Genomic DNA, 15333 nt, shown 5'->3' on the forward strand with positions numbered 1-15333 from the left:
CGTCCACTCCATTCTATAGCCCCTCTTCCTGGTCCAATCGAGGCATCCCACCCCCACGCCTCTCCCCATAAAAGCCTCACAGTTCACTGTTCAAAATGACGTGGCTGCAGTTCCAGCTGGCCTCGGCCTCTCTTGTCTGCTTCCTGCCTGGGTTTCTTGGGTTCTGTCTGCCTGGCTGCCTAGGCCCCTGGAGACCCAATCTCCTGGCCAGTCCCACCCCAAGCTGGCCCCTAACCCCCTGGCAACATTGGAGGTCCTCAACACCCCCTCTCCAAGTCCTGACCCCAAGCACCTTCCACGTACTGGTATTTTGCTAAGTAAGAAATTCATGTTCATTCCACCGAATGGAATACCATGAGCATGCAACACAAACACAAGAGAAACGAAGTCAGCTGCTCGCTCTTGGCGCAGACTCGGCTCGCCCCATTCCCATGGCCCTGAAGGACCTTCCAGACTTTAAAACGAAACAAAAAATAGCTGATGACACATTTATCAAGCAAGTTCTCCGTGCCATGCATTGGGCCAAGTATTTCCAGTGGCTTCTTTCATTTTGCCCTCCCCACAAGAGCCCATTGAGGGGGTCCTATGATTTTCCCCACTTTACAGATGAGAAAATAGAGGTTCGCAGAGGCTGAGTGACTTGCCCAAGTTCATGCAGCTGGGGAGTGGGGAGCTGGGTCTGAATTGGGCTGTCTGACTTCCACGGGAGGACTGAGCTGCTGCCTGGGCCTCCCCTCTCCCAGGCACCATGGGGCAGGCACTCAGCATCCCACATTAGCATAACCATAAGCATCCCTAAAACTCAATTACCAGGAGATGGCTTGGGCCCCAGCCAGCCGGGCAGTCTCCATCCTTGCAAGAATGAGGGGCTGGTGATCCAGGGAGCCTTGGCGGGTGGGAGGGTGGAGGGCGTCAGAGAAGATAAGGGAGGAGTTGGGGGGCCTTAGGACGGCCATGGACCCCTCAGTGTGTGGGTCTTGAAGGCAGCCTTGACCCCCAGGAAAGGTCAAGGCGCAGCCCTAGCTGGGCAGGTCCGACTGCTCCGTAGGAAGGGTCACAGGTTCCTCTGCACCCAGCTTGCTGGGTGACCCCAGAAAGCCCCTTGCCTCTCTGTGATTCAGCTTTCTTCTAAAAGGAGAAAACCAGGAGCTATTTTATTGTTCTTTAATTTTTAAATTTTTTTTGAGACAGAGTCTCACTCTGTGACCCAGGCTGGAGTGCAGTGGCGCTATCTGGGCTCACTGCAACCTCCGCCTCTCAGGTTCAAGAGATTCTGCCAGGCCTCAGCCTCCTGAGTTGCTGGGACTACAGGCACACGATACCACACCCATCTGATTTTTGCATTTTTAGTAGAGATGGGGTTTCACTATGTTGGCCAGGCTAGTCTTGAACTCCTAACCACAAGTCAAAGTACTCAGATTACAGGTGGGAGCCACCACACCCAGCCGGGGCTATTTTAGTAGAAAACAAAGCAGGGGTTTGCAAGAGGAAAGAGTGAGCACCAGCTCTGAACAGCCAGGCCAGCCTGGGCTCCCCTTGACTCCCCGATCCCCATCCCAGGAGGCCTGGCTGCTGGGGTCTCCTACCTAGGCGGCTCCTCAGCTGCCCCTCACCCCTCCATGCCTTCCTCTCCCAGCAACTGGTGAGCCTTTTCCACGCATTTCCCACATGCATGAAATCAACCCTACAAAACAGCGGAAGCCCCTTCCCTGCAGAGGTATCCACTATTCTGGATTTGGCATGTATTTTTTTAGAGTTTTACTATGCATGCCCCTCAACAAGGTAAGACAGGTTCTGTGTCTTTGAGTTTTGTATAAACAAGAGCTCCCGGTTTGCTGTTATCATTCATTGCAATGCTTGTGAGATTTATCTGGGCAGGCCCACACTGCTCTCATGGGCCCCCCACCCTTTTTTTTTTTTTTTTTTCAGACGGTCTCACTCTGTTGCCCAGACTGGAGTGAGTGCAATGGTGGGATCATAGCTCACTGCAGCCATGACCTCCCGGGCTCAAGAGATCATTCTGTCTCAGCCTCCCAAGTAGCTAAGACTACAGGCACACACCACCACACCTGGCTAATTTTAAAATTTTCGGGCCGGGCGCGGTAACTCATGCTTGTAATCTCAGCACTTTGGGAGGCCAAGGCGGGCATATCACAAGGTCAAGAGTTCAAGACCAGCCTGGCCAACATGGTGAAACCCCGTCTCTACTAAAAATACAAAAATCAGCTGGGTGTGGTGGTGCGCGCCTGTAATCCCAGCTACTCGGGAGGCTAAGGCAGGAGAACTGCTTGAACCTGGGAGGCGGAGGTTGCAGTGAGCCAAGATCGTGCTATTGCACTCCAGCTCTGGGCGAGAGAGCAAGACTTATCTCGGGAAAACAAACAAACAAAAATTTCACAGAGACAAGATCTCCCCATGTTGCCCAGGCTGGTCTTGAACTCCTGGGCTCAAGTGAGCCTCCTGCCTCAGCCTCCCTAAGGGCTGGGATTACAGGTGTGAGCCACTGCGCTCGGCCTCTTGTTCACTGGTGTTTAATGTTCCATGGTGGAACTACCCCACGCCCAGCCACCCATTCTCCCACTGACCCACAGTCAAGCATGCTTGGTTTTGTCTCATGCAAACACAGTGGCAGTAGCATCTTTACACGCCCCATGCACACATGCACCAGAATTTCTCTTGGGTCCACGCTTGGGAGCGGACTGCTGGGTTGTGGAGTGCGCATATCTTAACTTTACTAGTTATTGCCAAATTGCTCTGCAAAGTGGTTGTTCGGATGATCGTTTTAAAATATAAATTAGATCATGTCACTTCCCTGCTTAAAATTCTCCAATAGCTTCCGATTATACTTAGAATAAAATCCACGCTTCCCTCCATGGAGGCATGGCTGTATCCCACACCCCTCCCCCACAATTTCCTGGCCTCCTTTCTCTTCCTTCAATAGGTCTGGCTCTTTCACGCTCCAGGGCCTTTGCACATGCAGTTCCCTCTGCCTGGCACACTCTTCTTCCAGCTCTTCCCAAGCTGAGCTCCTTCTTATCCTTCAGGACTCAATGAAAATGTCACCTCCTCTAAGGGGCTGCCCCTGACCACCCAGTTAAAGGGCCTTCTGCCCCATTCCTCTTATCAGCCTCTTTATTTCCTCTGGAGCCCACACCCTGGGCCCATAATGACCTCATCCTCTGATGTGTTTGCTGGTTTATTGGGGGGACAACCTCATCTGCTTTGTGCATTCCTGGATCCCAAAGGCCGGCATGGCCTGGCACCTAAGAGCTCCTCTTAGGACTACTCATTCATTCGACAGACATTGATGAGGCCACCGATGTCACAGAGGGTGAGCAGTGGGGAAAGGGCTTTGCAGAGGGGACTGTGGCTGAGAGGAGGGCAGAGAGGTGACCAGGCCCACGGGGCCCTCCCTGATCCTTCTCCCACAGTCATGGGGTGTCATGGCGGGTGCTGGAGCTGGGAGCAGCAGGGTTGGTCTTGCCCTTTAGAAAGACCCTCTTTAGAGCTGGGGAAGGGAGCAGATTGAAGGGGTGGGCCTGGAGGCAGGGGCTGCAGGTGAAGGGATGGAGGCAGGGGCTGCAGGGATGGTGGTGGCTGAGGATGAGTTGAGGGAGGGCTGGGAGAGGCGGCATGACTGAGCCCATGGGACCAAAGAGAAGATCATGGAGATGGGACTAGATCAAGGATGCGATTGGCTCAGAACTGTGGCTCAATCCAGTCAATGGAAGAGCACATTGTCTATGAAGACACAGTGGTAGCTGTAGCCCTCCCACCCTCCTGCCCATGCTGGCTTCCACCACCCTCTGCAAGAAGCTGGGAAGGGGCTCATTCATGTCTAGCCCACCCAGAGGCTCAGGTCTTAACCTCTGGGGTTATAGCCTCCCCCTGGCCCCCAGTGACTGCTTTGAACACTTCCCCAGACGCTGCCTGTAAGCACTACACTGGGCCTACAGTTTCCGTGGGCGGATCCTCCCGGGGCCCCCAGCAAGGAGCCCTTGACCTATGTTCCCCTCCCCCACCACAGATTTGAAACCAACGCCCTAGAAGGAAAGGAACTGGAAGAAGGTGGCACAGCTGAATTGTCACTTTGCTTTTTGGAATATGAAGTGTTGCACCAAGGCCAAAAACGTTCCCTTCTCAGTAAAGACAGAAGAAAGGCAGCAGCCACTTGCTGCACAGGGAATCTAAGTCAGACACCAGGAAGCACCGTCCTCTGCCTGCCGGGCACCCGCCGCCTCTCTGCAGCCAGTGGCTGCTCATTCTCTGAGGCTGCCCAGGACTCTCAGGACACGGGGCTGGGCAGGCGGAAGAAGCAGTTGTGTCTGACTCTAAAACTAGTGCTTCCCTAGTGGGGAGTGCCTGGGAGGCGCATGGGAAGGGCCGGGTGGGGTGGGGACCAGGCCTTCTAGTTCCCTGCTGTCCCCAGCGCCAGGGCCTGTGCTGAGGGTCTGGAGCCGAGGGTGCCCCTTGCCCTGTGTTATTACCCCTCCCAGGCCTTGTCCTGTGGGGACACGAGAGGACCCTAGCCTGGTCCCTGCCTGCCTGCCTACCTTAGGGCCCCCCTGGCCTGGGCGCCTCCTCTTCTCTGTTCCCCTGCCCTCCCAGCTTGGGCTCCACGCTGCAGGAGGAGGGAGAAGGAGGAGGGAGAAGGGTGGAGGGAGGTGGGAGCAGGACGCAGGAGGAGGTCACTGTGGCAGCCATTGGTATGCGAGGCCCGGCCTCAGCCCCTCTGCTCCCTCCGCGGCCCAGCCTTTCTGCCCAGCTCTTTAAGAATCCCTCCTCGGCAGCGGCAGCGTGCTGGTTGCTGGGCAACCCCATCGCGCCCCGCCCCCTGCCGCTGGCGCTGGCCCTCTTCCCCTCCCCCTCCTCCCGCAGCTCCTCCCAGTGCCCAGCCTCAGCGGCGCTGGTGCTCCTAGCTCAGAACCTGCCAGGCCTGGCTGCTGGGGGCACCTGTGCCCGGCAGGTAAGGGGCTTTGAGTGACTACATCCAGCCCCAGCTCTGGACCACAGCTCTGCCTCCCAGGACTCAGGGAGGGAGACCCTGGGTTTAGGACACTCTTTCTCCTTACTTCCCTGCCCCTGGAGCACCTAGGCCAGCAGGCGAGGGCAGGTGAGGGGTCCCAGAAGATGCCATCTGTTTCCTCAACCCCAGCTCTGCAGCCCCAGGACTCTGGGAGAGGGACCCTGGGCTCAGGGCACCCCACCTCAGACTCTCCCATCCCCACCTCCCCGCCCCAGGGCACCATCAGTGGCCTTAGCTTTATTGGCGTCTGTTGGCGGACAGAGACAACCCAAGGGGAAGGGCCAGGAGCCGCTTGAGTTCCCAGTGAGGTGGGGAGTGGCCACCTGCTGCGGTTGGTTGAGCCGGGTGCGGGTGCTGGGATGTGGGCGCTGGGCCTCAAGAGCCTTTGTGCTGTGGGGGAGGCTGAGGCCATAAAGCAGCTCACACTGGGGCAGAGGAACGGGAGGGGAGATGAGGGGGCTGCAGAACTTGGAGCCCCTGAAACAGGAATCTGGCGGCCGGCAGAAGAGGCACAGTGATGGGGTGGGGGGATCCCCAATAGAGGTCTCTGAGGCACCAATCTCAGAGCCTCCTACATCCCCGACCTTGGGCAGTCACAAGGACCCCGTCCCCTGGCTCCCTGATGTCTTGGGGCTGCCGCCTTCTCTTTGGATCAGGCCCCACCTCTCACTCCCAATGGCATCCCCTTTCTCACTGTCCCGGGCTCCAGCCCCCATCTGCTTCCACCTGCTACAGACTCTGCACCGGCCAGAAGGCCCAGTCTCTCTCCTGGAGGCCCTTCCCAGCCCATCCTGCACAGCTGGCCTCGCCCCCACCCCCCTCTCGGACCCACGCCCATGAGCTGCTCATCACACAGCCCTCCCTACCCTGGCTGAGGCTGGTGTCTCCACAGGGCTGTCTTTCAGGACACAGTTTACATCTCCTTCCTGAACTTGGGATGTGTGTAACAGGTGAATGACAGCTGGAGTAAAGGAAGGTCTAAATCACCGCAAAAAGCATATCCTCTGCTGGGAATGATCGCTGAGAAGGGAGGGAGCCGGGAGAGGCAGCCCTGAGTATCTGGAAGGGATGGGGGCAGGGGAGGTGATGTCACTGATGGGGAGCAGAGGAAGCTCCCAAGGGAAGGAGGGGCCCATGAGAGAAGCCTAGTCACCAACCGCCTCAGTCCTGCTGGGGCCGGGGGCTGACCAGCTAACAGGTGGAACCACCCTCCACCGGGTGACACAGTCTTGCCTCTGCCCAGGCCTGCGTTCCCACCCTGTCTGTCTGCCCACCCACCCAGGGGCAGCTGGTTAGACCTGATCTCCCCCGTCATGTCTCCATCACCCGCCAAACTCACACCCAGACTCTACACACTCCCCAGTAGCTGGATGTGCATCTGGCCCCCCAGAACCCCAGGAGCCATCATCTCCGGGCAATTCCCAGTTTTATGAATCATGGTTGGCCTTGGGACAGCTCCGTCATTGTTGCCTTGAAGGGCTCTGTCAGCCTGATGCTCACTCCTGTTTAATGTTCTGTCCATTCATTCATTCGCCACATTCACCAATGCCTGACCATGCTGTCCCCACATGCTGGACACTGTAGCAGGGGTTGGGGACACGCAGGAACCCAAATAGGCCCGGCTGTGCCCTCAAGGTGCCCACAGTCTGCTGGAGAGATGAATACTAACAAAACACGCATCACTGGGCACAGATGCCTGTGATTCTAAGTCACGCTACTATTGTGTGTACTCCCCAGGAAGCAAACACACCGCCAGAGAAAAAATCAGCCACACCCGGATCTTAGAGATGTGGACATGTTGGCCGGTAGACGAAAAACGGAGTCATAGAAATCATAAGCAATCACCAACGAGCTAAGTGCTACAAAACAGAAGTGGAGGAGGGAGACAGAAGAAGGTGACCTAATCGGGAAGGTGGGGTTAGAGGCTGGGCATGGTGGCGCGCACCTGCAATTCCAGCTACTTGGGAGGCTGAGGTGGGAGCATCACTTGAGCTCAGGAGTTCGAATCCAGCCTGGGCAATATAGTAGAGCCTGTCTCTTAAAAAAAAAAAAAAAAGGAAGGTGGGTGGGTGGTGGGGATGTGGGGGTTAGGGAGGCCTCTCTGATGACAGGTTGGCCAGGCCCTGGGCTGATGAGGAGGAGTAGTTAGGACTGGAGAGGTGGAAGGGTGCAGAGAAGTGAGACCCTTGTTTCAAGGCCTGGGGGCAGGAGCATGCTGAGGGGAGGGATGAGGACGAGGAGGAGGCAGGCACTGGAGCAGGGCTGGAGGCGTGCTCTTGTCCTGGCTGGCAGCCTCCCCAGTGCCAGTGGCCTGGTCTGACCTGCCTTGGGCCCCTCCCTGCTCTCAGCACCAGTCCTGGGGCTTGCTGACTTCACCCTACCTGGCTTTGTCCCTTCTGTGCCTGCTCCTTGGGGCACCCTCTCTGGGACTTTCCTCCTCGGCTGGAGGTCTTGCTCTCTGGCTCTCCCTGAAGCTCTCTGCCAGGGCCCACCCTCCTGGTCCTAGACCTTGTGCTTAGAGGAGAGAAGCCCCAGCCCTCTGAGTTGTGCATAATGGTGGGAGGGGAACACATGTGGAGTTAGAACTTGGATCAGAGAAGCTGCTGGAGCCTGCCTGCCTTCCTTCCTTCCTTCCTTTTTTTTTTTTTTGTGTGACATAGTCTCACTCTGTCGCCCAGGCTGGAGGGCAGTGGCACAATCTCTGCTCACTGGCAACCTCTGCCTCCCAGGTTCAAGTGATTCTCCTGCCTCAGCCTTCCCAGTAGCTGGGATTACAGGCATCCACCACCACGCCAGCTAATTTTTGTATTTTTAGTAGAGACGGGGTTTTGCCATGTTGGCCAGGCTGGTCACGAATGCCTGACCTCAAGTGATCCACCTGCCTCAGCCTCCCAAAGTGCTGGGATTACAGGCGTGAGCTATCGCACCCGGCCGCTGCTGGAGCTTTCTGATGTGTGCTGGCCAGGTGTCCCTGAAGTGGCGCGCACAGCCTGCCTATCCACAGGTTACATATCCATGCATTCGTGTGAACATCCTGTAGTACACTGGGGCATCACTGGGGCCCTGGGCTAGGAGTCCACCCCTCCTTGGAGGTGATACCCAGGCTGGGGCCTGTGGGAAAGGCTGAGGCCAGGGTTGTGCCCTCTGAACATCTGCAATTTGTCCTTGCCTTGGTGCCAACCCCTGACCACTGCCCTGGGATGGCTTCATGCCTGGATGCCCAGCACAGAGCCTGGGGCTAAGGGTCCTTGATGATGACCACAGACCCCACCCCCAGTGAGGAAGACCCTGTTCCTCCCTTGAGTCAAGTCACTTCCTTCCCCTGCCCCCAGCTGAGAACAGGCCCAAGTGAAGCCAGGGGTGGCCCAGCTTTAGTTGACCACAGTCTAATAATGGTGAGTCGTATTGTATACTTCGTATACTTCACTGTATACGAAGCACTTTCCTCCTGGGACCTCACTGGACTCTCGCTAGCCCTAGGAGGTCTGAGATGGCCCCGTTAAGATAAGGAAATGGAGGCACAGCAAGGCTGGGATGGTGCCCAGGGCCGATGGCTGGTGAGTTGCAGGATGGTGAGCAGGACCCAGATTTAGGGGCTCCGAGAGGGTAGATGGCAGCTGGAGAGGTAAGGATGCTTCCCGCAGGGCCAGGGTGACCTTGGCTGCCCGGTGGCAAGGCCCACCCCACCAGGCCTCGTGGGTTACTGCCCCTCTGGGAGCCGGGAAGCTAGGGCTTGGTGAGCTCAAGGTTGAACCTACAAATCATCGCCGGGTGACTTGAGCTGCCCTCGCGGCTGAGTGCATCCCCCATGAGTGCCCAGCAGGGACTAGCCCAGTCCTCCAGCCCAAGGCCACACTGCTTTTACCAGTCACCTGTGTCCTCCTGGAGCCCACAGCTCCCAGGGGCTCGGCAAGCGTTTGTTGACTGAACAGCGATTTTTCTGACTCTCAGAGCCCACTGTCCCCTTCCTGGAATGACACTCCCTCGTGGTGCCCTACTCCTTCCAAGATAAAGTTGAGGCTCTCCAGGTTTGTCTAAGACCCTGCACACCCATCCTGACACCAGCCACCTCATCTTCCACTATGCCCCCCCGGCTTCTGTCCCCCACTCTAACCAAGAATTCCTGAGCCTCAAAGCCGAGGCTGTTTTACGTCACAGCAACTGTGAGCTTCTGCTGTCTGCATGAACATCCCTCCTGCCCCTCCAAGACCCAGATCAAGAGGCACCTCCCTGGGGAAGCTGATGTCAAAATCGACTTGGCCCTGTGTCTTGGGGTCACGAGGTAATGCCTACTTCAGCAAGATCTTGCTAAGCCATAACTGTCTAGGTGCCCAGCCCCCATGCTAGAGTTTCAGCTTTGCCAGGGCGAGATCCAGCAGGGCCCGATTCACTTCTGGTCCCTGGTGCCCTAAACAGCGCCTGCACACAGTGGACTTCCAGCCATATCCCCTGAACTGTGCACAGCTACCAGGCATGGCTGAGCAGGTTATTCCATCAGCTTTGTGGAATATCGTGCAGCTGTTAAAACCACAATTATGAAGATGATTTTTGTTTGTTTTTTAGGGACAAGGTTGCCCAGGCTGGAGTGTAGTGGCAAGATCATAGCTCACTGCAGCCTCGACCTCCTGGGCTCAAGTGATCCTCTCGCCTCAGTCTCCTGAGTAGCTGGGACTACAGGTGCCTAGTTTGTTTTAAATTATTTTTTGCCGGGTGCGGTGGCTTACGTCTGTAATCCCAGCACTTTGGGAGGCCGAGTTGGGCAGATCACCTGAGGTCAGGAGCTTGAGACCAGCCTGGCCAACATAGTGAAACCCCGTCTCTGCTAAAAATACAAAAATTAGCCAGGCGTAGTGGCGCATTCCTGTCATTCCAGCTACTTGGGAGGCTGAGGCAGGAGAATTGCTTGAACCTGGGAGGCAGAGGTTGCCATGAGCCGAGATCATGCCATTGCACTCCAGCCTGGGCGACACGAGCGAAACGCCATCTCAAAAAAAAAATTATTTTTTGTATTTTTTTGTACATTATTTTTGATCTCAAACTCCTGGCCTCAAGCAATCATCCCACCACAGCCCCCCAAAGCTCTGGGATTACAGGTGTGAGACACCATGGCTGGCTTGAAGATAACATTTTGATATCTAAGTGTGACATGTCAAACAGAGCTACAATCATACAATCCATTCCACTGCGAGGCACTGAGTACCCGTGCTCTGTGCCAGCTCCGTGGCTTGGCATGGGGGCGGCAGGGATAGAAAGGGGTCTCTTCTTCAAGACATTTGGTTCAGAAGAGGAGGAAGGCTTGAACATAATTCCTGAGCCACACGCCAAGCGCCATGATGGAGGAATGACGGAGCCCCAGGGCCACACGTCCATCTAGGGGTCTGGGAAGGCGGAACAGAAACCACAGCTCTGTAAAAATTACAGCCGTCTCTGCATGGACAAGCCTGGAAGGGAGCAGAGGAACGGAAGCTGTTGACGCCACAGGGCGGTGGCATTGTGGGTGATTTTTCTTTCTTTTATTGTTGGTATAATGCTGTTTGGGCAATAAATAAAAATTGGGAGGAAAAAATAGCTGTTTGGTGAACTGAGTAGAAATCGGGAGAAGGAAGAAAGGGAGTTAAGGGGAGGGAAATCTGGAAGGGTGAAGTGAGGAGGGAGAGGCAGGAAGGGCAAAGACAGGCGCACGCAGAGCGCAGAGCGCACAGAGGCCAGAGGCGGCAGCCTCAGGCTAGGCCCCAGTCTGTCCCGGGCTGGGCGCAAGAGGGCTGGGCACAAGAGGGCTGGGTTTGCACAGGGAAAGGAGGGGGAGAGGTGCTGGAGTCTCTGTGGGGGACCCTCCCCAGGGGGATCTGGGAAGGCATCCCAGAGGGGAGGTGGCCTCCAGGCCTCGATGGACAGCAAAGAGCAGGGCCGGCAGAGGGTCCCAGCCAGACTGTGGGCGGTCTGAGGGTGGATCAGGAGCACTGGGGCCCTGGTGGGGGCTCTGGGGGGCTTGGGACTCAGAGCAGCCACTGACAAGGTGATGAGGTCTGACCAGGGCAGGCCAGGCTGGGTATATGGGAGAGTCCCTTACTTAGTGTCCCAGCGAATGGCAAGAGCACGGGGACTTTCAGGCTAAGAGGAGGCTGCCTGGTCTAAACACTCCCTTGCCCCACCCAGATGCCACACCACAGGCATGAACATCTTCCTAGTCTCTAATAGGTGCCAGGCACCGGGCCAGCCACCCTCCCATTCAAGGTCTTCTTGATCTCTCACAGTAACATTTGGAGCTAGGTAGTAACGCTCCCATTTCACAATCCAGGACACTGAGGCTGGGAGAGGTTCAGCAACTTGGCCAAGGTCACAGTCAGCTGGGGATGGGAGGGGGCGCTGGCATGGGACCCTGGCACTGCCCCCTTAATAGGTGGGAGGGGTACTACTGGGGAGCGCCCGGGTGTTTACAGCACGCGGCGGATAAGAGGGTCTGCCCAGGGAAGGGGCACCAGGCAGGAAGGAAGGGGTTACTTTGGCATGCAGAGTAGGCGGTGGGTACCTGTTTGTGAATGAATGCATGGGTGGACGGATGAATGAATGAATGAATGAATGGATGGATGGAGGGATGGTTGAATGAGTGGGTGCGGAGAGGAGGGTGTTGCGGAGGCGGCGCGTGAGCTAGAACCCCTTTCTCCCCCGCCTCCGCGGTGGAGGCTGGCTTTGGGAGCCTCCCTCCCCCCACTCCCCAGAGGGGTCGGCTCCCCCACCCGCCCTCCCCCCAGGCAGTTTAGCCGAGGGCGGGGGAACGGGGCGCGGAGGCCGCTTCTCCCGGGCTGGGCCAGAGTCCCCGCGCGGCGGCGCAGCCTCCCGCGCCGGGTCCCGCCGGCCAGTGCGCAGCGCGGCGCCCCCGCCTCCGCCACCTCCTCCCAGCCCGCTGCCTCCCTCTCCTCCTCCCCTCCCTCCCTGCTCCGCGCCTGCACGCACGGCCCCCGCCGCCGCCGCTGCCGCCGCCGCCGCGAGGGGAGAGGCGGCCGCACAGCCTGGTTCCCCGCGCCCTGCTCGCCGCCGCCGCTCGCGCGGGCACCGCCGCTGGCCCCCGCCTCGCCGCCGAGCGCACCCGCCCGGGCACACGCACCCCGCTGCTGGACGCACCCCCCGCACTCGTCCCGCGGCTCCGCCGGGCGCCCGAGCCGGGCAGATGCGCCGCCGCGCGCCCCCCGCTCCGGGCCCGCCACCGTGCTCTGCCGCGCGCCGGGGGCTCCTCTCCAGGGCCCCCCTGGGCGCCCTCCGGCTCTGGTTCCCGCCCGCTCCTTGGAATAACCCCTGAGGCTCCAGCCGTCACCGCAAAGTTTCCCGAGGAGACCCGCCTCTCCGGCCGCTGCGCAGGTAGGGCTGGCTGCACCGGGCGGGGGTCGGGGTCCGCGCGTCTGGGACAGGGCGCCGGAGCCGGCAGGGCGGGGGCCGGGGGCCTGGGGGCCCCGAGGCGCCACGGGGTCAGGCAGCCTGGCTTTGCCCCAGAGCGGCGGGAGACGGGACGCCCAGCCTTTGGGATTTGGGGTGGGGGTCCCTGAGTCAAGAGCCAAGCGCCAGTGGCGGTGGCGCTGGCCCCGCCGCGGGGAGGCGCGGGGTGCGCGGCCGGCGGCTCAGCTCTCCCGAGCCGAGGCTGGAAAGGGCGGGGGTTCAGCTGGAGCTCTAGTCCATGCCCTCGCTGCGCCCCCAGGGAGGGTGGCTGGCCCATGAGGGGCGTCAGGCCGATCATGTGGGTCCCAGCTCCCGCACTCGGGAACCGGAGGAGGGCGCGCGGCCAGGGACAGCCAGCCGGCCCGGGCGCCGCGCTCCCGTCCCCACCAGCCGCGTGAGTCACGGTTGGAGCGAGGTTTTATTTTTAAAACGACTTCAAGGGGGGCATGAACAGCCTCCAACTTCCCTCCCTGTGCGTGCTGTGGACCGTCAGCCCTGAGCCAGGCGGGGGCTGGGGCCGTGCACCTGGCGGCTGGAACGGTGAGACCACGGTGCCTGGGCGGGGGGCGGCGGGCACCCCCCCATCCCCCAGCTCTCAAGACAAGGAGGCGGCCCGACCCGGCGGAGCATGCCCCTCCTTGCGGGCACTGGAGGCCCCGGGGAGGAAGGCTGGGGAGTGTTGTCGCCCAGCTGCAGGGAACCGTGGCTGATCAGAGCTCCCCGAGGAGGAGAAAGTTGTGGAGCAGGGACACCAGGGAGCTGCCACAGCTTTCCCGGTGGCCCGGGGAGGCCTTCGAGGCCCTCCAGGGTGGGCAGTTTTGAGAGAACACAGCCCAGCTGGGGTGTGCCAGGCCCCCGAGGCGCAAGCCAGAGCTCTGATGTGAATAAATACAGCCAAGGCTGGGGATGGAGGTGAGGGGTGACTGAGAACAGCCCTGCCTCACCGCGGCCCCTACGTCCTCGGGTTGGATGGAAACCAGCCCCTCTACATCCCCCTCCCCAGGTGGCTCAGGAGTTAGGAAGCAGGCTGCCTGTGGGGGGAACCCACGATGCCACTGTGGAGGGAGGTGGCTGGGGCACCCTGTCTCTGCCCAGCGGACGCCGGGGAGGCAGCCGCGCTCAGGGGCTCCAGATTCCGGTTTCTGGAGTTGAAAGCTACTGCATCTATTCCGCCAGCCCAGGGAGGAGAGGCGCAGACATCACCTGTCAGCTGGTGCTGACTCCGTGGGCGACTGTTCAGGGCTTCCTCAGAAGGTTTAAAATGGAAATGGCCTGAGCTGACGGGGCCAGTGCCTGGGAGGGGACGCTGCCTAGCTGGGCCAGCAGTGAGGGGGCCCTGGTAGGTGTGAGAGCCAGGAAGACCTGAGGGCTGTCACATCTGGCTGAAGGGTCGGCCATGGGCACAGGGTGTGTGTGTGCGTGCGCCCGGTCCCATGTTCTTTCCCAGACACAGAGACTGGGTACTCTTCAGTAAAAAGCACCCTGACCCCAGCATGGAGGCTCCCTAGCCCACACCCCCGAGGCAGCTGTGGCCTGCTGGACTTCACCTAGACCTGGGTCTATGCGTCTGCACTCTACCATTTATCAGTCCCTCCACCTCCCTGTGCCTCAGTTTCCCTTATTGGTAAAATAGGGTTGATAGTGCCACCTCCTGAGCCTGAGCTGGGGTGCTGCTTTGTAAGTGCATTTGACGCATGTTGTCAGTGGTCCTGCTCCTAGACTGGAGGATTCTCAAGGGCTGAGGGTACCTGCAGGGACGTTAGAGAGTCGGGGGGTCGGATTTTCCCACCCCCAGCCAGTGTGCTGTCATTGGACTTCATCCTCACGCTGGCCCTCAGTGGCAGCGCCCTGTGTCCCCTCTTCCCCATCTCGAGGCCTCCCATGGAAGCCCCTGGGAGATCCGCCCAGCCTGTTTCTAAGGAGGTGATGGGGAGGGGGTGCTGTCATCCCACCGGTCACCCACTGCCAGGGCTGTACAGACTCAGCTCTGTAGAGATTGATGCCTGGTGGCTGAGCCTGTGTCGCATTCGCTGGGTGACCCTGGGCCTGCAGCCTCCCCTCTGGGACCGGCTTCCTTGCCTGCACAGGGGTTTACAGCAGTTGCCCCACAGAGAGGATGCCTGGGTGTTCTGCGTGTGGGCACAGGGAAGGGCGGTGCACACATGAGCAGGTGGCATCTGTGCTCGCTTCAAAGTCAGCTGAGAGGACTAGGGCTCCAGGTGGCCTTGACCCTGCGGGTGTTGAGGGACGGAGAGGTGGGTGTAGAGCCCAGAGGCCGGCGAGGTGGCAGCTGTCAAGTGGCTGCTCTGGTGCAGGGGGAGGGTGAGGCCTCTGGGATCAGCTGGGCACAGCCACCTCTGCCCAGTCATGGGGCTAGCAGCCCCGTCCCCAGCCAGCCAGACATCCCCAGAATCAGGGCTGGACATGGCCTGATCTCAGAGATGGGGCCTGTCTGGGGCTGTGTGGGTCTGGCTGTGCTGGCCCTTCTGCTCTAGAGTCTGGAAATGATATCAACCACCTAGTCACTTCTGTTGATCTGTTCCTGGGACACTAGAATGCCATCACAGGGTCCTAAGGACTTTCGGTTCCTGGAGAGGGTTTCTCTACCAGGCCTGCTGACCTTCGGCAAGTGACCTGCCTTCCTCATCTGTAGGGTGGGGTAACAGCAATACCTACCTTGGGGAGACACCCACTTTGAGAGGATGCGTATGAGTTTCTAGCAGAGTTCATGCCTAGCAATGTGGGGCCCTTGCCTGGTCTGCACCCCTCATTCACTGTGGGCCAAGGGCTTTCAGCTTCTTCAGGCCTTGGGGTGGCAGAGAGGACTGAGGTGGCCCTCATCCCCTGCAGGCAGGGGCCATCCACTCTGGTACCCG

General features: G+C 59.2%; 2 protein-coding genes and 1 long non-coding RNA gene across 6 annotated transcripts in view; 2 read left to right on the forward strand and 1 right to left on the reverse strand.

Annotated features, from left to right (window-relative positions):
* The window catches only part of MACROD1 (mono-ADP ribosylhydrolase 1), a 169643-nt gene that overhangs the window by 25103 nt on the left and 129207 nt on the right, over positions 1 to 15333 (reverse strand). The gene's annotated exons all lie outside the window — the stretch shown is intronic.
* Positions 3211 to 4166, forward strand: LOC134732074 (uncharacterized). Its single transcript, XR_010115003.1, has 2 exons — positions 3211 to 3331; positions 4028 to 4166. It is a non-coding gene; the product is annotated as an uncharacterized lncRNA (long non-coding RNA).
* Positions 11928 to 15333, forward strand: part of FLRT1 (fibronectin leucine rich transmembrane protein 1) — an 83632-nt gene continuing 80226 nt past the window's right edge. The window contains exon 1 of one of the 2 annotated variants that reach the window (XM_055232667.2): positions 11928 to 12382. The gene's annotated coding sequence lies outside the window, so the exon portion shown is untranslated. Of the gene's footprint in view, positions 12383 to 12856; positions 12998 to 15333 lie in introns of those variants that run through there. The other variant, XM_055232739.2, reaches the window with a different exon arrangement.

The sequence above is a fragment of the Symphalangus syndactylus genome, chromosome 1 (assembly GCF_028878055.3).
Source record: "Symphalangus syndactylus isolate Jambi chromosome 1, NHGRI_mSymSyn1-v2.1_pri, whole genome shotgun sequence".
Lineage (NCBI taxonomy): Eukaryota > Metazoa > Chordata > Mammalia > Primates > Hylobatidae > Symphalangus > Symphalangus syndactylus.